At 39.6% G+C, this 22463-nt stretch overlaps 1 protein-coding gene across 3 annotated transcripts in view; it reads right to left on the bottom strand.

Annotated features, from left to right (window-relative positions):
* The window catches only part of FRS2 (fibroblast growth factor receptor substrate 2), a 117282-nt gene that overhangs the window by 60251 nt on the left and 34568 nt on the right, over positions 1–22463 (bottom strand). For all 3 annotated transcript variants that reach the window (XM_066368536.1, XM_066368538.1, XM_066368537.1), the window contains exons 2-3: positions 2726–2820; positions 1318–1360 (exon numbers count right to left, since the gene is read on the bottom strand). The gene's annotated coding sequence lies outside the window, so the exon portion shown is untranslated. The remainder of the gene's footprint in view (positions 1–1317; positions 1361–2725; positions 2821–22463) is intronic.

Raw genomic sequence — 22463 nt, 5'->3', positions numbered from 1 at the left:
ATAGGGGAGCCTTAAGAGTACTACACATTATGCTCCATCATCATTATATCACACACTGTATTAACATCAAAGACTTAAGTTTTATTTGCCAAAAGAAGAGACAAAGATGTAACAGATTAAGTTCATTAAGTCAGATCTTTGGAAGTTTCTGTTTTTGCTGTAAGCACTGTGGTCCAGGAAAAGAAAGGTCTGGCTTTCTCCTGAAATTTTGAGCAGTGCCCTGGAAGATCAGATAGTGCACACACAGGTTCAGGAAACTCTCCCTTAACCCCCAAAAGAGTTTCACAAGAAACTTGAAAATAAAAACTATCAGTGATTTGCCCTCCCTTCCTCCTCATCAGTCCCTTCATTTTTAACCCTTTTGTTTTCAGTTATCAGGATAAAGACTGACCTGATTAACTAAGTCTGTGGAAGACTCAAAACTATGAAGAAAAGATAAGTTTGAGAGTGCAAGTTCCCTTCAGGATATAGGAATATAAAAGGTGAATAGTGAGAAAGAGTTATTGATCTGAATAATTAACTATATAAGCACTTCTAGTTAACAGACTGACTTAATCTGTAGTGATAGCCACTACCTATACCAAAAAGTTCCTGAGAATATTTAACCAAAGTAACTTCTTAAGTCAGCCAAGCGATTGATTTTAAGTTCCAGGCATAGGGTAAGCACGCCAATAAGGAGATTTTACTATTTACTCAATTGAACATTTTATTCTTCAGAAGTCAAGAGTATGAACATGTAAATTTCAGTGATGATTCAAAATCCACTGTAAAGATGATCATTCAGCACTTTTTTACAATACTAGATGTTACTCAATCTTTTATTATCTGGTAAAAAGCATTACATTTTTAAACTAAATATAGCAATTATGTAATTTCCATAGATGGAAACATGGCCAAATAATTTCCTTTACTTAAAGCCCCTAAGAGAGAGTCTATGAACCTTCTACTCAGCAAAGTCATTTGATGTACACTGAGGTAACAGGTGAATGGGCCCCAATGGAAGAAGAGAATTTTTTCATAAAATGGACAAATCCACTCCTACCAACACTAAGAATGAGCTCTGACCATGAAAAGTAGTATTTGAGTTACAAAGGTGACTACTTTTATCAACCCTTTTAATTCTAACTTCAAGTAAGATGAACCTGTGTCTTGCTAGCAAATTCTGAGGTAATAAAGGTTTGTTAACAAATTTGTGAGAATCTTGTAATTATCAAAAAAAGATATGAAATAAATATAAGAAAAAAATTTTTTAAATCAAGAACAATTAAGGCTTTATTCAACTATATTTATTTTATTACTATATAAATAATTTCTTACCTTGTGGAATTCTCTTCTGAGAAAAACAGATACAACTTTGTTCCTAAAAAATTTTCAAGTAGAAAAGTTGAAATGTTAGCTTCAAAATAGAAAGTTACTTGAAAATAAAAAGTTACAAAATGCTAACATAGTATATACTGAATAGTATAATATTTGGTATTACCAAAGCTTAAGTAAGAAACAATAAGTCTAATAATAAAAGTACTTCATTATTTTTATTAAAATATTTATTATATAATTTATTACTTTTTTCATTACAAAAATACTGACTATCAAATCATTTTTGCTACATACATAATGATGTGTGGTACGTTTTAATATTCTAAAACATCAATACTCAATTGGGTTTTACATTCTGAAGGGTACTTTTTAGGTATAGTCTTCATCAGTGGTTTTCAACCTTTTTACACTTGGGGACCGGTGACTCTGCCTGGCTGAAAACAGAAATACCCAACGAATAAAGTTTTATCTTACAACGTATAACAGTGCAACACAGTACAAGCTAGTTCTCGATTTCCAAACTCTACATGTATGATGCATTAATATTACATGTTTGTTCAAATGGTTTTTTTTGTCTATTGCACATGATTCTTAAATGCTCTGCACGGTGCAAAAGGTTGTTCCAAAAAGCGTTCAAGTCCAAAGGTATCTAAAACAACCTCAATAGTATTTTCATCAATGATACAGGCTGATAAGTGCCAACCACCCTGAGCATAAGCGAATTCAACCAAGATCATTTGTTCTATAATCTTCATACAACATCAGGGTGTTAACTCTTTCGTGGACTGGCATGAAATTTCTGACGGACCAACACTGGTCCACGGACTGGCAGTCAAAAAACACTGATCTACATGTTGTAAAATTCATCCTCTTAATATGCAAAATACAGTGGTTTTCACTATATTCTCAAAGTCATGTAATCTGTACCACCATCTAATTCCAAAACATTTTCATCACCCCACTAAGAAACTCTGTACCAAAGCAAACATTTTCCTCCCAGAGACAAACATCTAAAACAATTTAATTTTAAAAATATATACAAGAAACACACACTTTACAACACTATGGTCAAAATTATGCTTTCTTCTAAATGTGTAGAACAAGACTGGTAGGAAAAAGAGATACACAAAAATTTTAAGAATAATTATGTTTGAATAACGGTATTATAGTGACTCTTTTTCATGTATTTCCTCTAACGCTATGACTTTATTACCTTTATTATTCTTAAAAGGTACAGTACAGACATACATTTTCTAGAATTATATGCTAGAATTTATACTATAATCTATGGTACAGAAAAACAGAAATACAAATTGACACTTTAAAAATGTACACTAACCTTTTTATTACATGTTTTTCAAAGTAGATAAAATAAGTATAAAATTAAAAAAATGTTTGCCACACTTACTAATCTGGTTGAAAAGCCACAGCTGCATTTTACTCTATGACAAATAGGCTGTTTCATCACTTTGCATCTGGGCATCTACTTCTTAATGGTCATTTCTGAAATAAAGATGTAGAATTAAGAACATAGCATAACAAAAACATGAAACCTTTAAGGACAATTATCTAAATTTCAGTGACTACAGTAAACTATCAAAACAGTTCTTGAGCAACCTTCTACTAAAAAACATTAACAGGACTGAGGATAAGGTGGGATAGATGGAATACAAGCTATTGTTCCACAGGCCCAGAATTCAATAGTTGGTTCCAAGTACTAAGTATAAAAATCCATAACCTCAACAGTGTGGTGATGGCCAGAGGGGTGAGGGCTAGTCAGAGGCGGGGAAAATGCGGGATAGAAGAGACACTGCTAGGAGCAGTGGGCTCATGATACGATGGGCAGATGGTGGTTTGTTGAGTTTTACACTTGAAATCCATAACCTTTTCAGTCCTCAAACCCTTTCACCCACCACGGTCTTGCAATTCCTAAGAATGCCATGTATAGATTGGAAAAAGAAAAAAGGAAGCTATAGAAGCCCTAAAACTGCACATTTAAAAACAATAAATCGGCCCTGGCCGGTTGGCTCAGCGGTAGAGCGTCGGCCTAGTGTGCGGAGGACCCGGGTTTGATTCCCGGCCAGGGCACACAGGGGAAGCGCCCATTTGCCTCTCCACCCCTCCGCCGCGCTTTCCTCTCTGTCTCTCTCTTCCCCTCCCGCAGCTAAGGCTCCATTGGAGCAAAGATGGCCCGGGCGCTGGGGATGGCTCTGTGGCCTCTGCCCCAGGCGCTAGAGTGGCTCTGGTCGCAACATGGCGACGCCCCGGAGGGGCAGAGCATCGCCCCCTGGTGGGCAGAGCGTCGCCCCATGGTGGGCGTGCCGGGTGGATCCCGGTCAGGCGTATGCGGGAGTCTGTCTGACTGTCTCTTCGTTTCCAGCTTCAGAAAAATGAAAAAAATAAAAAATAAAAATAAAAATAAAAACAATAAATTAATTTCTTGTTATTCTTGTTTATTTCTTCCTCACACCTATAAAGTTAGCTCCAGAGATTTTTTTTTTATACAGAGACAGAGAGAGAGAGAGTCAGAGAGAGGGATAGATAGGGACAGACAGGAACAGAGAGAGATGAGAAGCATCAATCATTAGTTTTTCGTTGCGACACCTTAGTTGTTCATTGATTGTTTCCTCATATGTGCCTTGACCATAGGTCTTCAGCAGACCAAGTAACCCCTTGCTCGAGCCAGCGACCTTGGGTTCAAGCTGGTGAGCTTTGCTCAAACCAGATGAGCCCATGCTCAAGCTGGCGACCTCGGGGTCTTGAACCTGGGTCCTCGCATCCCAGTCCAACGCTCCATCCACTGCGCCACCGCCTGGTCAAGCAGCTCCAGAGATTTTTGTTGGTTTTATTTACTGACATTTTTTCAAGCACCTGGAACAATGACTACCATGTGTTAAGTGCTAAGTAAATATTTATTGAAATAATGAATAAATTGATGAAATAACTTGACAGTATTTCAAAACGGGAAAATGTCAAAATGCCATCTCTTCCACACATACAGCATTGATGTTAATGCCAACTACATCAGCTTTATTGCTTTGTTCTCCAATAAACAAAGCCCTTACAATCAAGACATGATCCCAACCTTCAAGGAACAGAACAAAGACATATGTCACTTCATAATTTTGTTTGTGCAACTTTTAGGAAAGACAGCTGGAAGGGGAACTGCTAGATATGCAATTTTGCTCATACTGCCAAATGGTGTGGGTAAGGGTCTTTTTCTTTTTAAAATATGTGTGTTCTTTGAGGTGCTGGTTCTGAAGACCACTTAAGAATATAAAAGAAAATATTTCATAAGACTGAAAAGTTGACAGGTCTCAAAAATAACCCTTAAAGAACCCAAGGGTTCGCTACTTTCCATACAGTAGCTAAATCAGTATTCCACAAAATGCTACATTTTTGTAAAAATAAAAATTGGGGGAGTAGAAATATTAATACAGACTTTTTTTTCTTTCAGAAGGAAGCAAAGGAAGGATAAACTGAAACCATTTTTAAATGGTTATCTATAGAGAAAATAGAAAACAGGGTAGAAGGGATAGAAATGAAAGACCACTCAGAATATATCTTATTTTACAGTTTTTACTTTCAAGACATGTTTTAAGATCAACTGATACTGACGTTCTGAATATCAAAAAAATGACTACTATTGATTAAAACAAACACATAAAAAATTCATGGTCATCTTTGGAAGTTCCTAGGGCACTTACTTATCTGAAAATTGATAAAGGGGAATAATCATGTATTTAACCTGGCTTTCTTGTATGTACAATACTCCAGGATAATCAAGCACTCAATAAATGAAAACTCTTTTTTTTATAGGATTCCAAACCTAAATGTAAAAGGAATAATAGGATTAGAAAAATCATCATTTTGTGATCCCTAATGAAATATAAATATTTTAAAATGATCAATGATTGTTAAAACCATTAGATAAAAGGCTGACAGGACTCTATAATGGATAAATCAGGTCGACAAAACTTGAACCCAGTGATTAATTTTAACATTATTAAAAATGGGTCAACCAGATATGTGCAGTATTCCTCACTATCCATCAAGTGTTCATCCTGGGAGCCTCAGTTTCAAATGAGATCTGCAGTATTACCACTCCTACCACCATGGTCCAAGGCAACTCATTTCTCATCTGCATTGCTATAATAGTTTCCTATCTTATCTCCCAGATTCCCTCTCCCTTGCTCACCCCTCAACAAATCAGATTAGTCCATAAAAAAAAAATCAGGTCATGTTATTCTTCTGCTCATTTAATTGGATCCACCTCACTAGTCTAAAAGCCAAAGTCCTTATAAAGGCACAGTACCATTATCTGATATTTCCCTTTCCCATCTCTAACCTCATGTCCTACCACTCTCCCTCCTGTTCAGGGTATTCGCTATTCTAACTACATTGGCCTCTTTCCTACCTTTAAAGGCATTAGGCATGTTCTCAATGTTCTCAGGGCCTCAGGATTTGTTTTGCCCGCCCTCGGCCTATGACACCAGATATCTCTCTGGCTTATTCCTCCTCCACCTCACTTAGGATTCAATTTTTACAAGTTATCTCATCAAAGAGAGGTTCTGGGACCCTAAGCAAGCCCAAAACCTGTCTCAGATTTCCCTACCTGGGAGACAATGGTTAGGAGAAATCAGTTATAAAGTTTGAAGGTGACAATCATTTGAAACACAAAAGTCATCACTTCTTATATCTTTGTGTCTAAACATCTATAAAACTATGCTGTCCCTTTTAAAAGATTCTACAGTCCCAACTTCAAACAATTAATGGAGGATACAGCTACCATAGTATGCCTTTTTTTATTGTTTTGTTTTTAAATCATCTAGATTATAACACTAGAAAGGAAGAAGGTAATGATTTGAATTAAATGCATCCCACTAAAAAAACAACTAACAAAATAAATGGCATTCCCTTTCCTCTCATTCCTTTAAGGATTTCTGTTAGAGATTACATGATAAAGTTCCAAGTAATCTCAGGAAAAGTTTAATACTTTCAAATATCTGTTGCCTTCAGGCATCATGACCACCAGAAAGAATCAAAAGAACTCACTCAATCTAACATGACTAGACTAGCTATGACATGGTTGGGATGTTTGAACTTAATTATTTTTCTTTAAATAAACAAACTCCCCCTGGGTCTACTCTGTTTTAAGCATCCTATGGCTGACAAGCTTCAGGGGCTTAACAGAGATAGCCAAGGGACAGAGAAACCAGCAAGTAAGTATGACTCAGTGATCACATTTAATAGTCTCTAAAGACCAAAAAAACAAGGATACCAGTTCTGGCAAGAGTTTTCTAAAATTGCTCCAAAACTGACTTATCCACATACCTTTCATCTGAACAATTTCTTTTCACTTTAAGATTCACAAAGCACTTGTTATATGCCTACCTGACCCTAGGTGCAAAAATAAACCAAGAGTACAATGAAGGAAATTAGCAGGGGTTATAAGAGTTGGATGATGAAATTTAATGTTAAAATCTGCTTTGTTTGGGGAGAGGAGGGAAAAACACTGAGTATTTTTTGCAGAAATGTCCCCAGTCATTTGGAAATTGGACTTGAACAAGTCCAATCACTTAAAAGAAGGCTAGTGGTAAATTATATGTGCACAACACATAGATATAGATAACAGGAGAGTAAGTCCCAGAGGGAAGAGGGAAGAGGTTGTGTAACGGGGAGTATGTTGTGGGGGGTGAGGGTGTTATATTGGGTGGGACACTTGAATCCACATTAACACAATAAATTTAAAACTTTAATTTAAAAATTATATTAGAAAAAGGCTAGTGCTTTGAAAGTAACCTTTATTGAGCAAATTCTGTGTGCCAGATATAATATTTGCATTAGCTCACAATTCTCAAAACCTCCCTAAGGGAAATGTTTTAACAAGGCACACAGAGTTGTTAAATATCTTGTCCAAACCAGAAGGAGACAGCACCTGGATGCAAAATCTGTCTTTCTTTCTCACTATTATAATCTGCAGTAGACTGGAATAAAATTATTAGTCACAAATACCACATTTGCCCCAGAGGAGTAACACAAATCCAGTCTGCTCGTTTAAGAAATTTGTTCTATTCTTCCAAAGTTGCTTTAGATAACAGGGCAAAAGAGGAAGGCTTACTGTTATACATCAATAAAAAAACAGAGACATTAAGGAGTGAATATGCTACACTTATGTCTAAGTGAACCGAGTAAGAATAAGCTAGGCATAGCACCTTACTAATTGGTATTCATTCACAATTAACCTAATGACCTCTAAGTCATGGCTAATCTATTACACACTGAGAAGTCAGGGAAGAAATGTTAAGATTTACTAGAGTGGGAACAGTTATTCATCAAAACAGTTTCTGTATTTTTTCTGGAAGTTTGAAATACTTCTCTCTCTTTCTCTCTTAATAATAGATACAAATAAATACATATATTAAATTATTCCATCAATCTCTTAAAATTTACAACAAAATTATTAAAATTATGATTAGTAATTTTTCTTTTCTGGAAAATTCTTTCATGCAGAATGACACTGGGGAGAGTAACACTGGGATTAGTTCTTTATTTTCAACAGAATCGGATTTTTAACACATCATTATCAGAAAACAGTTTGTAAGACTATTTTCTTTCTAAATTGTAAGCTTATTGGTTATAATGAGATGCATGCACTACCCATTACACAGTCAAAGTAATGTCCTTACTGTAAAATAAAAAGGCAATTCGTTAACTATCAAGACACACACTACCCAAAAGTGTGGACTTGCTACACACTAATTAGGTCCTCAGTTATTTGGAGAAGGTGGAAATTCTGTGGAACAAATTATACACAATGATTAAAAACATGCCATTTAAACAACTTACTGCTTTATAGAAGAGAAACTCAACAAATTGGTGGTTTAAAATTTCTTAAAGGCCTAAATATATATACACACTGGTTTTCTAAGTAAAAGTATCCCCCACTTTTTGAAAGTTCCTGTTAGACCATTTCGCTTTTACAAAAGACCTACATGAATACAATAAATCCTCACTTAAAACTGTGGCTAGGTTCTTGAAATTGTGGCAAAATGACATGCAACAAAACCAATTTTACCAAAGGCTAATTGATATAAACAAGAGTTAAATTCCTACAGCATATCCTCAATGTTACAATGAAATGATGCTGAATGAAACATTGTTCCAGGATCTGCAGTACCTGTTTTGCTAACTGAAAGAAATCAAAGAGGATTTTCACTTTTATGAAAAAAAGGCAAACAGTAAAAACAGCATTCAATGTTTGTCTTGCAATGAGCCGTCTCATAAAGGCAGTGTGTACCCCAAACAGCCAGAGTGGCACCACCAAGCTCCTTGCCTGTATCCACCACTGCCACTTCTTACATTCAGAAGGAATCTTGAAAGCTGCTGAAGTTGGCCCTGGCCGGTTGGCTCAGCGGTAGAGCATCGGCCTGGCATGCGGGGGACCCGGATTCGATTCCCAGCCAGGGCACACAGGGGAAGCGCCCATTTGCTTCTTCACCCCCACCCCCTCCTTCCTCTCTGTCTCTCTCTTCCCCTCCCGCAGCCAAGGCTCCACTGGAGCAAGGATGGCCCGGGCGCTGGGGATGGCTCCTTGGCCTCTGCCCCAGGCGCTAGAGTGGCTCTGGTTGAGACAGAGCGACCCCCCCGAAGGGGCAGAGCATCGCCCCTGGTGGGCGTGCCGGGTGGATCCCGGTCGGGCGCATGCGGGAGTCTGTCTGTCTGTCTCTCCCCGTTTCCAGCTTCAGAAAAATACAAAAAAAAAAAAAAAAAAAAAAAAAAGAAAGCTGCTGAAGTTACCATTGGTCCTGTTAGTAGCAAAGCAGTCTCTTTTAGTCAGTATTCAATAATGAATAAAATGGCAAGTCTCTTGACTAAGTGTACTGATAGAGATGTACAAAGCATGGTATGTTTTCATATCATTCGTTTACTATGTTAGCATTATTTTAGTTCTATGTATTATTTGGTATGATTTGGTAGGTTATTTTTTGGGTCTGGAAACACTCAAATTTTTTTCCATATAAATTAATGTAATTGCTCCTTCACTTTACGCCTTTTCAGCTTACAAAGGTTTTATAGGAACGCTAGTTTCAAACAGTGGGGAAAACCTGTCTTGATTGAATACAGGGAATTTTCAGCATAAATGAACTCTTATCAAAAAAATCTCCCTCACAATCTTAATTCACTACACTGATGATTAATAATAATGAAGAGCCTGACCAGGCAGTGGTGCAGTGGATAGAGCGTCAGACTGGGATGCGGAGGACCCAGGTTCGAGATCTCGAGGTCGCCAGCTTGAGCACAGGCTCATCTGGTTTGAGCAAAAGCTCACCAGCCTGAACCCAAGGTCACTGGCTCGAGTAAGGAGTTACTCGGTTTGCTGAAGGCCCATGGTCAAGGCACATATGCGAAAGCAATCAATGAACAACTAAGGTGTCGCAATGAAAAACTGATGATTGATGCTTCTCATCTCTCTCCGTTCCTGTCTGTCTGTCTCTGTCTATCTCTCTCTGTCTCTGTAAAAAAAAAAAAAAAGAAAAATGGACAGACAGAAAGGAGATACTCTCCCAAGACACAAATTATAAATAATATAACCTTATTTTTAAAATATCTTTAGGATTTTGGTATTTTCTTTCTCAATAACAAAACACTTTGTATGCTATCACTAAGACTAAGTACAATAATAGGCTGGTCTGGATAGTTTTGAAATCAATATTGGGATATCAAAGAAGGAAAGGCCAACATCTTCAACCAGTTTCCAACAAACTGAAAAGTAGAATTCATCTCATAAAAGGACCTTCAGTAAATCCATATCCCAAATATTCAATACAAGCTGTCTCTGTTTTCTCTGAACTGCAGCTATAAAATTGTTTCTCCTAAAATCCACAAAAGGTATAGTTTCAGCCATTAGATAATTCAAAGGAATTCAGTGGTCCTCCATAACTTGTACCTCATTCATGATAAAGAACTAACTTAATAGTCTATATTTAAATAGCATGTAGGAAAAACATGCTAAAAAGGAGGGTGAGAAAGACAAAATGTCATAAATTGGCCATATTAAAAGAGAAGAAAAAAGTTTTTTAAGAGATAGAGACAGAGAGAGGAACAGATAGGTCTGACAGGCAGGAAGGGAGAGAGATGAGAAGCATCTATTCTTCATTGCGGCACCTTAGTTGTTCATTTGATTGCTTTCTCATATGTGCCTCAACCAGGGGGCTCCAGCAGAGTGAGTGACCCCTTGCTCAAGCCAGCGACCTTGGCCTTCAAGCCAGCGACCTTTGGGCTCAAGCCAGTGACAATGGGGTCATGTCTATGATCCCGTGTTCAAGCTGGTGATCTCCCGCTCAAGCTGGTGAGCCCACACTCAAGGCGGCAACCTCGGGGTTCGAACCTGGGTCCTCTACGTCCCAGTCCAATGCTCTATCCACTGCGCCACTGCCTGGTCAGGCAAGAACAGATTTTTGAGAGTAGGAAAAAAAATAAACATGTGAAAACATTTTATATTTTACAGGTGAAGCAACTAAAGCAGCTTATAAGCAAGGAAAGAACTGAAGTTCATATTATAAGTAGTATTTTCCCCCAGAATTATTTATTCCAAAAAATCTATAATAGGTATTCTAACTTGGCACATATATTAACATATATAACCAGAACAGAGTGTAATGTTGAAGAGTTTGAATGAATGCATAAATTCTGAGTGTATATAAGTTAAGGGAAGTTAGAAATGGACCATGAGTCCTTTAGGAATGACAGAACTGCAGTAAGTGATCCATGTCCTCGGGTATGGCTCTTTAGCACAGTCTAGGCTAGATGGATCTCTGCTCTGGCATTACTTTAGTAGATGACTAAATTCATAATTAGCTAATATCAATAAAGATAAGAAACTGTGTATGTGCCAACATTCTGTTTTCAACCTAGTAGCTTAATAAAAGGACTATTGCCCATTTGAGGATTGCTAGTACACTAAAACAGTTCATAAAAGAGGCCTAACTCTCAAGTAAAGTAGTGGAATAGCAGAGTATATAACATCAATTGTATTTATACAAAAATCCTTTGTATACAGCCTGCATTGGACCAAACAAAAATTCATAGAAAAATAAGTTCTTAAATTAAAATTTATATCCTATCAGGATATAAGATCAGGAGGGGAGGTTAGCACAAAAAGCACAGTATATTCAATATTGAAAATGTAATACTTAAAGAGGAAAATTTTTCTCCTCTTTTAATTTCATGGACATTTACCTTATATCAAGTATTTCTCTAGCATGTAACCCAAAATTATTGATTAGTCTACAAGAGTATGTGTGCAGAAGGACACTCGATCTACTCACTTTAACAAAAATTATAGCTGCCCATTTAATCCCAAAGGTACAAGTGAATAAAATAACACCATTATAAAATGCTGCTTTGGTAGCATAGAAAAATCTGCAGTACAGACTTGCACTAAAGGAATAATTAACAAGAAATTTATGTAGAAATACTCTAGTATGACTGACATCATAGTAACTATGGGAGTTTGTCTTTATGAGTTTTACACCAAAACCAAGTTGGATATATCCCAAATTAAAAATTCCTGTTTAGCCCTGGCTGGTTGGCTCAGTGGTAGAGTGTCGGCCTGGCGTGCAGGAGTCATGGGTTTGATTCCCGGCCAGGGCACACAGGAGAAGCGCCCATCTGCTTCTCCACCCCACCCCCTCTCCTTCCTCTCTGTCTCTCTCTTCGCCTCCCGCAGCCAAGGCTCCATTGGAGCAAAGTTGGCCCGGGCGCTAAGGATGGCTCTGTGGCCTCTGCCTCAGGCGCTAGAATGGCTCTGATTGCGGCAGAGCAACGCCCCAGATGGGCAGAGCATAGCCCCCTGGTGGGCATGCCGGGTGGATCCCGGTCGGGCACATGCGGGAGTCTGTCTGACTGCCTCCCCGTTTCCAGCTTCGGAAAAAAATGCAAAAAAATAAAAATAAAAATAAAAAAAATTCCTCTTTATTATTCCTAGATATCACTTTTTTTTTTTTAGCTTTCAAATTGAAGTACACAAGTCAATTTAAAATACAAACTGATACAAAGGCTTAAAACTTACTGTTTACTCTAGATATAGCAATTCTAACTTTTAAAAAAGGCTTTGCCCTGGCTGGATAGCTCAGTTGGTTAGACTAGAACATCATCCCGAAGCACAGGTTCCTGGTTCAATCCCCAGTCAGGGCACATACAGGAACAGATGGATATTCCTGTCTCTCTCTCTCCTTTCCTTTCACTTTAAAATCAACAAAATAAACATTAATAAAAATTTAAAAATAAATTTAAAAGGCTTATAATGTGAACTTCAGTTCTTCCTTTGCTAAAGCAGAAGGAGAGTTTCATTGTTTTTCAACCACTACAAATAACAAAAGATGTAAAGAATACCACTTTGTAGAATAATATATTCTCTCATTCCTTCAATATGTATGTTTGCCCCTGCCCCACCGCTAGTGTGTGTGAGTGCGCAATGTTTCTACCTCCCTGCCTTGGTCTTAGTCATGCCATATACCCTCTCTCCTTTTTGTTGACCTGTCTCTCTTACACTCAATAACTGGATTCCAAACACTGATATTGAGCATCGTTCCAATACACAATGGTTCCATGTTCGACCTCCAGTCAGGGAACATACAAGAATCGATGTTTCTCTCTCTTTCAAATCAATCAATTAAAAACAAAATCACTGTGATAGAGCATTGGCCTGGCGTGTCGAAGTCCCGGGTTCAATTCCCGGCCAGGGCACACAGGTGAAGTGCCCATCTGCTTCTCCACCCTTCCCCCTCTCCTTCCTCTCTGTCCTTCTCTTCCCCTCCCACAACCAAGGCTCCATTGGAGCAAAGTTGGCCTGGGCGCTGAGGATGGCACCACAGCCTCTGCCTCAGGCACTAGAATGGCTCTGGTTGCAACAAAGTAATGGCCCAGAAGGGCAGAGCATTGCCCCCTGGTGGGTATGCTGGGTGGGTTCTGCCTGGGTGCATGTGGGAGTCTGCTCTCTGCCTCCTCACTTCTCACTTCAGGGGGAAAAAAAATCACTGATACTCAGAGATGGAATTTTATTAGGCTGTAGCATGTAGCAAAGTGAATTATAGTAAGTCACAAAATGAGAAAAATAATAAAAAATTATTCAATTAGTTAAAAATAGATAAAATCAAAGCCACAAATTTCCCATTTCCTTTAAAATGCCTAAATATATATACATACCATACATAAGATTTTAATAAACTTAGTAGAATCAACCAACAGATTTATTTACAGGATTTCAAGCAAAATATATTAGGGGGGAAAATTATACAGCTTAATACAGTGGTTATGAGCAGTCTTTGGAATCATAGCTCTGAGTTCGTGTCCCAGTTCGTGTCCCATAGCTCTGAGTTCATGACTATGATCTCGGGTAGGTTACTTACTTGCTCTTGGCCTATCACCTCATGTCTAATGTTAGGGGATGATGTGTGATACTGCTTTGAAGAAACAGTATAAAAAAAGAAAAGAAAGAAACTTAGCATAGTGCCTAAGCACACAGGGAAGGCTCAACATGTATTGATACTACATCTAAAACAGATGCAGTAGACATCTTTCTTTCTGTCTGCCTATCATCTGAACTTTCCCTTCTTAAGTTTGGGAATTTCCCCATTTTGTGATTTCAGAAGGGCAAATAGTTTTCCATATCTTAAATTTAAGAACTTGCCTTCATCTTATGATTTCTAAAGGTCACTTTCTCACATGTCCTATACAGGGGCTCTGCCAAACACACATGCCCAGCCCAAACTAGAAATGGCCAACTAGTGAACGGGAAAAGTAGAGACCAGAAGAAACTCTCACACTAATGGTAGAATAATTGCGGCCAGGCCAAGTGCAGGGCAGAGGTGGTAGCATTTAGAGTCATCCAGAGCTAGTGTCACTGGGGCAGCCTGTGGCGTCTGTCAGTCTGTCTCTAGATGGTGCCGGCATCCTCATGGGAATCATTGTGCAATGTGATTTGGGGCATTATTTCTGGCTGCTTAGTCCTAAATCTGGTTCTCTAATCCTTGCAACAATTTGATGAACCACTGAGCTCTACCAAATATCCCTTTTAAATACATGATATGCTTGAACTGGTTTTCACTGACACTCAGAATCTGACCTATCGGGTAGGGGTAGCATTTATTTTCACCTGCCCCACCCAGACGGAAAAAAAATATTATTCTTAATCTTTCTGAAGAAACACAAAAATGTTGTGCACACTCAATCAATTGATTTATCCTGTGAAGTCTTGGAAAATTTATTTTTATAAATCTGGATAATCACTTTCCTAATCTAGAATATGAGAAATGTCTAATCAATTTAAAATGTATTTCAAAGGAACACAGAAGAGAAGTGAGGACACAGGAAAGCATCTGTGTGCAAGAAGTAACTACCGTTGAGTAAACAGATTACTCCAGCAGGCACCGCCTGCACAGCTGTCTTCCCGCGCACGGTTACTCCAGCAGGCTCCACCGCCTGCACAGCTGTCTTCCCGCGCACGGTTACTCCAGCAGGCTCCACCGCCTGCACAGCTGTCTTCCCGCGCACGGTTACTCCAGCAGGCTCCACCGCCTGCACAGCTGTCTTCCCGCGCACAGGTTACTCCAGCAGGCTCCACCGCCTGCACAGCTGTCTTCCTGCGCACGGTTACTCCAGCAGGCTCCACCGCCTGCACAGCTGTCTTCCCGTGCACGGTTACTCCAGCAGGCTCCACCGCCTGCACAGCTGTCTTCCCGCGGGAGATTTCCACCTGACCTTCTACAACCAAGCAATTCCCTCTGCTTCTTGGGGGTCATTTTTTTTTTAAGATTTTATTTATTCATTATAGAGAGGGGAGAGAGAGAGAGAGAGAAGGGGGGAGGAGCAGGAAGCATCAACTCCCATATGTGCCTTGACCAGGCAAGCCCAGGGTTTTTTTTGTTGTTGTTGTTGTTTTTTTATATTTTTTTTTGCATTTTTCTGAAGCTGGAAACAGGGAGAGACAGTCAGACAGACTCCCGCATGCGCCCGACCGGGATCTACCCGGCACGCCCACCATGGGGCGACGCTCTGCCCACCAGGGGGCGATGCTCTGCCCATCCTGGGCGTCGCCATGTTGCGACCAGAGCCACTCTAGCGCCTGGGGCAGAGGCCACAGAGCCATCCCCAGCGCCCGGGCCATCTTTGCTCCAATGGAGCCTTGGCTGCGGGAGGGGAAGAGAGAGACAGAGAGGAAGGCGCGGCAGAGGGGTGGAGAAGCAAATGGGCGCTTCTCCTGTGTGCCCTGGCCGGGAATCGAACCCGGGTCCTCCGCACGCTAGGCCGACGCTCTACCGCTGAGCCAACCGGCCAGGGCAAGCCCAGGGTTTTGAACCGGCAACCTCAGAGTTTCCAGGTTGACGCTTTATCCACTGCGCCACCACAGGTCAGGCCTTCTTGGGGGTCATTTTAAGATCAAAAATTTTTTAATTGTTATCAAAAGGCCTTAAATATTCCTTTTTTTTTTTAACAACTCAATTGAGTTGTTACTTCTCACCCGTCCCCTCCTCTCACTGTAAAACCAATAAATAAAATCGTTAAAGATAATAATAAATAATTCATGTAACAAAACTATTCAATTCTCTTATAAAACAGTACAGAGCAAGTCAGTGCCTTATTGCCATAGGCTTATTTTTCAGTGTGTAAAACACACTCCCTTTTCTCTGCTGGATTTCTCTGCGGGGCTATTTTATAGTTCAGTATTATCTTTTCCACTATCTAGAACATTAAAGCTCAAATACATTAATTTTATTTACTTATTTATTTATTTTAATTTGTCAACATGAAGATGAAAAGATGAAACAAAGTTTATAGGGAGGGTGAAACTGGGGGATTAAATGTGTTTTTTTCTCCTAAATCTCAGGAGCAAGTTACCATTCAGAGTTGAAACTATGGGTTTTTTTTTAACTTTCTTTAAAGATTTTATTTATTAATTTTAGAGAGAGGAAAGAGAGAGAAAAAGGGAAAAGGAGAGAGAAAGAGAGAAGTGGGGGAGGAGCGGGAAAAATCAACTTGCTTCTCGTATGTGCCTTGACTGAGGCTTCAAACCAGCTATCTCAGCACTCCAGGCTGACACTGTACCACTGAGCCACCACAGGTCAGACAAAAACTATGTTTTTCTAAAAAACCTAAATTCAAAACTATGTTTTAATGAATAAAAAAAAATCTTAAACTAAACCAAACATAGCTTAAAATAAAAGTCATTGTCTTTTCATATTAAAATTTAGAAGGGGTGGGAATCAAGCACTAGAAATGTATATTGTTGTCTACTATCTACCTAGCATTAAAAATACATACAGTAAAAAAACACAAGACAAGACAAGGAAAGAAGAAAGAAAGAAAGAGAGAGAGAGAGAGAGAGAGAGAGAGAAAGAAAGAAAGAAAGAGAAAGAAAGAATCTATCTTAGGGCTCCTGACAATGTTAGAGAACAGAAGTAGTTCAGGCCTTGAGAATCAGCAACTTACCCAAGAAGCCTGTCTTCTGATTCCTACCTAGCTAGGTAATGTCAGTAAAACATCTTCAGCTTGTCCTTCAAATAAAGCTAATTGAACACCATATGATATTAATCCTTGCATTTAACATAAAAAAAGTAAGTCCAAGGCAAGTGATTTCAAAATCCAACTGTTAATATTCTTTAAATAAAACTCTGATTTAGGCCCTGGCCGGTTGGCTCAGTGGTAGAGCGTCGGCCTGGCATGCAGGAGTCCCGAGTTCGATTCCCGGCCAGGGCACACAGGAGAAACGCCCATCTGCTTCTCCATCCCTCCTCCTCTCCTTCCTCTCTGTCTCTCTCTTCCCCTCCCGCAGCCAAGGCTCCATTGGAGCAAAGTTTGCCCGGGCGCTGAGGATGGCTCTGTGGCCTCTGCCTCAGGTGATAGAATGGCTCTGATTGCGGCAGAGCGACGCCCCAACATGGACAGAGCATCACCCCCTGGTGGGCACGCCGGGTGGATCCCGGTGGGGCGCATGCGGGAGTCTGTCTGACCGCCTCCCCGTTTCCAACTTCGGAAAAATACAAAACAACAACAAAAAAACCTCTGATTTATGTTAACTTATAAATACCCTGGGCTTTTAGATGTAAATAAGAGTCATCAAAAAAAAAGTAAAACCGGCCCTGGCCGGTTGGCTCAGCGGTGGAGCGTCGGCCTGATGTGTGGGGGACTCGGGTTCGATTCCCGGCCAGGGCACATAGGAGAAGCGCCCATTTGCTTCTCCACCCCCACCCCCTCCTTCCTCTCTGTCTCTCTCTTCCCCTCCCGCAGCCAAGGCTCCACTGGAGCAAAGATGGCCCAGGCGCTGGGGATGGCTCCTTGGCCTCTGCCCCAGGCGCTAGAGTGGCTCTGGTCGCGGCAGAGTGACGCCCGGGAGGGGCAGAGCATCGCCCCCTGGTGGGCAGAGCATCGCCCCTGGTGGCCGTGCCAGGTGGATCCCGGTGGGGCGCATGCGGGAGTCTGTCTGACTGTCTCTCCCCGTTTCCAGCTTCAGATATAATATAAAAAAGAAAAAAGGCCTGACCTGTGGTGGCGCAGTGGATAAAGTGTCAACCTGGAAATGCTGAGGTTGCCGGTTCAAAACCTTGGGCTTGCCTGGTCAAGGCACATATGGGAGTTGATGCTTTCTGCTCCTCCCCCCTTCTCTCTCTCTTTCTCTCCCCTCTCCATAATGAATAAATAAAATCTTTAAAAAAAAAAAAAAAAAAAAAAAAAAAAAAAAAAAAAGAAGAAGAAGTAAAACCTCTTTCAATGATGTTTAGAAGTTCATTCTCAAAATGTGTTAAAAAGTAAAATCATTCTTGCCTGTGTGCTAAGGGCTATTTCATTAATCACCAATTATAACTTGCTGATTATTATTTTTCTGTATGCCCTCAGAACACAACTTATACCTAAAGCCATGAATTTAAATTTCTGCCATTTAACAGAAAAAAAATTTTTGCTGGTCATAATCTATGTGCCCTCAAAGGACACTATAATCCCTTATGGAAAAGTTCCTTTGCATTTGGTTATATTTTAATAAACATAGCAGGAGCTTTCTAGTAAGGGGAGTAAGAAAAAAAGTTTTAACAAAATCTAATCTTCTTTAAATGAAGCATGGCCAAGTCAGCCTTACAAACTAGCTGTGTTTGCATTTTATAAGAGCCCTATAAGCAGCAGCTTTAAAAAAAGACCTAAGGCTAGCTCTGGACTACTGCCTTATTATGAAGAGTAATTTATGCTATGAAATAAAAACAGTAACAGCCAAAACACTAAAAACAAAAAACAAACAAACAAAAAAAGAGCTAACAGAACAGAAAATACATAAAATCCAAAAGAGAACAGGGAGAGAATATGTGTATGAAGAGGCAAAAGAAAGTTTACAGCAAGTATGGCAACCCAAGGCACATGTACTGCTATTTCTCCTCTTTCAAAACTGGCCACTTGGCCCAGGCCAGCGGCTCAATGGATAGATTGTCAGCCCAGCGTATGGACATCCCTGGTTTGATTCCCAGTCAGGGCACACAGCAGAAGCGACCATCTGCTTCTCTCCCTCCCTCTCCCCCTTCTCCTTTCCTTCTTCCTCTCCTGTAGCCAGAGGTTCGATTGGTTCAAGCATGGTCCTGAGCACCGAGGATAGCTGGATTGGTCTGAGCATGACAGTCTCGGGCACTAAAAATAGTTCAATACTCAAGCATCAGCCCAAGATGGGGTGGGGAGAGTGCCAGGTGGATCTCTGGTCAGGACACAAGTGGGAGTCTGCCTCACTATCTCCTCTTCTCACCTTAAACAAAACAAAAACTGACCAACCCAGTAACAGGCGACAGTTCATACTATGAAGTTTGGCAAATGCATAAGAAATCTCTAGAATGCTATTACAAAGCAATAGGAGTTGTCACACCAAACAATATATTGGCATTTCTGGTTTGAAATGACTGAGGATGGTTATGGAGGAAAACAATTAAGGAGGAAAAGAATAGGTAAAACAGTAACAGTAAGAGCCTCAAATATTTACTGAGCTATTTCTTATTTTATAGATCTAATAAATATATACCCTCTTTCATTCAATCCTAACAGCAAATTTCATAGCTATTTATTATGTGCATTTTATATATAGAAAAACTGTGGTTTATAGAATTTTAAACCACCAACTTGCCAGAGTCACACATACAATAAGTGTTAGAACTGGGGCTCTAACATGGACATGAGCACTTTACCTCTCTTTTTAATTAGCTGATCGTGGTATTCAACAACTGACCTACCCTCTATCCATCCACCCATGTAAATCCACCAGAACAGATTTTTTTAAATAAAATTTTAATTATTTAAGTAATAACATGTTTCTAATTGAAAGTCTAGAAAATATAATAGATGGACTAAACTTCATTTCTTTTTATTGCTTTTATAATTAATATTTTAATGAACATCTGTACATATAAATCTCTGTGCACATTTTTATTCCCTTTATAAAGCATTATAAATGGAATTCTGAGTCAAAGAGTTGTGAATACATTCTGCCAGAACACCTGATTTTAATATTACTGAAACGATGAAGAAATGATGGCTCTTTGAAAGAAACAACCACGCCTTCTTCTCCTTTTTATCCATAATGCCAAGGCACATGAGCAAGTATTCAATGGTTGCTGAATAAATGAAGGGTTTTCTACCCTCAGCACAGTGTCTGAAGGAGAATAAGCAGAATGAAATTCTCCCCAATTAGAAGACTGCAATCATGCCAAATATCAAGTCCATTAATGGGCTGCAAAAACTTTTTTTCAGGGAGAGAAGAGCATGAATATTGACACTACCATTCAATATATTTCCTATGTTTAAAGAGTTTAGATATCTTAGAGTTTAAAAATATAGTATTTTAGTACATTTACAACAAACTGAAGACATTGTTTTTCCCAGTTTAAGTTATTTTCTAATTTCCGTAATCCATTATTGCCCATGAAGCTCAATTAAGAACATGTTAGTATACAAAATTAAAAAAGCTAAATATTTTAATAATAGCTACATTTGTCATTTCATTTAGATTTTTCTAACAAAAGTCAGCACTTACCATAATCTGGTTCTAATGCTATTATAGAAGACCATGTTCTCATAAAGATGAAAAAGATTCACTACAAACCAATGTTCCAGGCATTGATCTTGTACTTCAGATGTATTAATTTAATCCTCACATTATATGGTAGCTATTCTCTCTTTTACAGATAAAGAAACTGAATCATAGAGAGGCTAATAAACGTGCTAGTTTTTCTGAACCCAGACATTCTGACCGCAATATCTCAAATCCCTATACGTAACTTACTCCCGGTAACAGGCAAAAAGTATTCAACAGTTTCTGGCACAGATTTCAGTGAACACTGGTGATGAAGGGCACAATGACAGTATGTTTGCCAGAAAATGAAAAACTCAATCAATCCAAAGGGATTATTCACTTAGTAAATAATTATTTATTACCTATTGTGGACTACAAACTAACAAAATGTTCTTTCAATGTTGAGAAACACTAGGTCTAAAAAAGAACGATCAAAACAGATCATATAATGCAGATGTCTAGTATAGACAGAGAGATCTAACATCATAGAATAAAACAGAATTATTCAGAGGTGTCATGGCACAAAAGGGGTAATTAACTTGCCTAGGAAACTCAGGTTGCAAGAGGAGAAAAATACTTCAACTGCACCTTGAATAACAAACCTTTATGGAAATTTCTCGGTAACAGTCCACCTCCCCAATCCCTTCGGATGAAGGGCCAGGTTTGCACTGCTGTAAAAACTGCTGCCGTAGTACAGAACGTGTAGAGGGCCGGGACTGAGGGCTGCAATAGGTCTTAGAAATCAAACCCTTGCAACACAAAGGGAACCAGTGATAAAAAAGGTGCCCATCTATCAAGCTTAATTTTATAGCCAATATAGCTATATAACTGCCTTTGTTTGGCATACCTGTACTTATATTTCTAATTTAAAAAAACTCAAATTTTAAAAATACGAAGAAACGTAGGAGGAAAGCAGGCTTTCAGTTAAGCATGACTAACCTTTACTCCTTACTGATACCTCACCTTAAAAAGATAGAGTTGACTTAGAAGTATAAAATCCATTAAGCGTACAGAGAATGAGGAACGACACAACAACAAATTAAAGAAGTCAACAATATTTGGGAAGGCAGAAAGAGAAAGAAGTGGTAACTAACCTAAGACCAAGAAAGGTGAAACCTAAACCTGAGAGGAAGAGCCATCAAGAAGCAAGCTGAGCCTGAGCAGGCAGTGGGGCAGTGGACAGAGTGTCAGCCTGGGACACAGAGGACCTCGGTTCCAAACCCTGAGGTCACTGGCCTGAGCATGGGCTCATCCAGATTGAGCGTGAGCTCACCAGCTTGAGTGTGGGGTCACTGGCTTGAGCATGTGATCTTAGACATGACCCCAAGGTTACTGGCTTGAGCAAGGAGTCACTGGCCTGGCTGGAGCCCCCCACCCCCACCCCAGGTCAAGGCACATATGAAAAAGCAGTCAATAAACAACTAAAGTGCCACAATGAAGAATTGATGCTTCTCATCTCTCCCTTCCTGTCTGTCTGTCCCTATCTGTCCCTCACTCTGTTTCTGTCTCACTAAAAAAAAAGAAGCATAGCCCTCTGGTCAAGGCACATATGAGAAAGCAATCAATGAACAACTAAGGTACCGCAATGAAGAATTGATGCGTCTCATCTCTCTCCCTTCCTGTCTGTCCCTATCTGTCCTTCTCTCTCTCTCTCTGTCACCAAAAAAAAAAGCCCACAGGTTGAGAACCGCTGGGCTAGGGGGAAGGGACAGTTATAGCTTAATAGGAATGAAGTTTCAGTTTGGGACAATGTAAAAGTCCCGGAGATTGATGGATAGTGAGTGAATGTGAATCTAGTAAATCTACTTAATGCCACTGAATTGTACACTTTAAAATGGTTACAATGAGTGGTAGAGCATAGACCAGTGTGTAAATATCCCGGGTTCGATTCCTAGTCAGGGCACATAGGAGAAGCAACCATCAGCTTCTCCACCCCTCTGACTCCCTGCTCTTTCTTCCCCTCCTGCAGCCATGGCTCCAATGGTTTGAGCGCATTGCCACAGGCACTGAGGATGGCTACACAGGCTCCCTCAAGTGCTAAAATAGC

The sequence above is a fragment of the Saccopteryx leptura genome, chromosome 2 (genome assembly GCF_036850995.1).
Source record: "Saccopteryx leptura isolate mSacLep1 chromosome 2, mSacLep1_pri_phased_curated, whole genome shotgun sequence".
In the NCBI taxonomy this organism is placed as follows: domain Eukaryota; kingdom Metazoa; phylum Chordata; class Mammalia; order Chiroptera; family Emballonuridae; genus Saccopteryx; species Saccopteryx leptura.
This window is presented reverse-complemented; position numbering and strand designations above follow the sequence as displayed.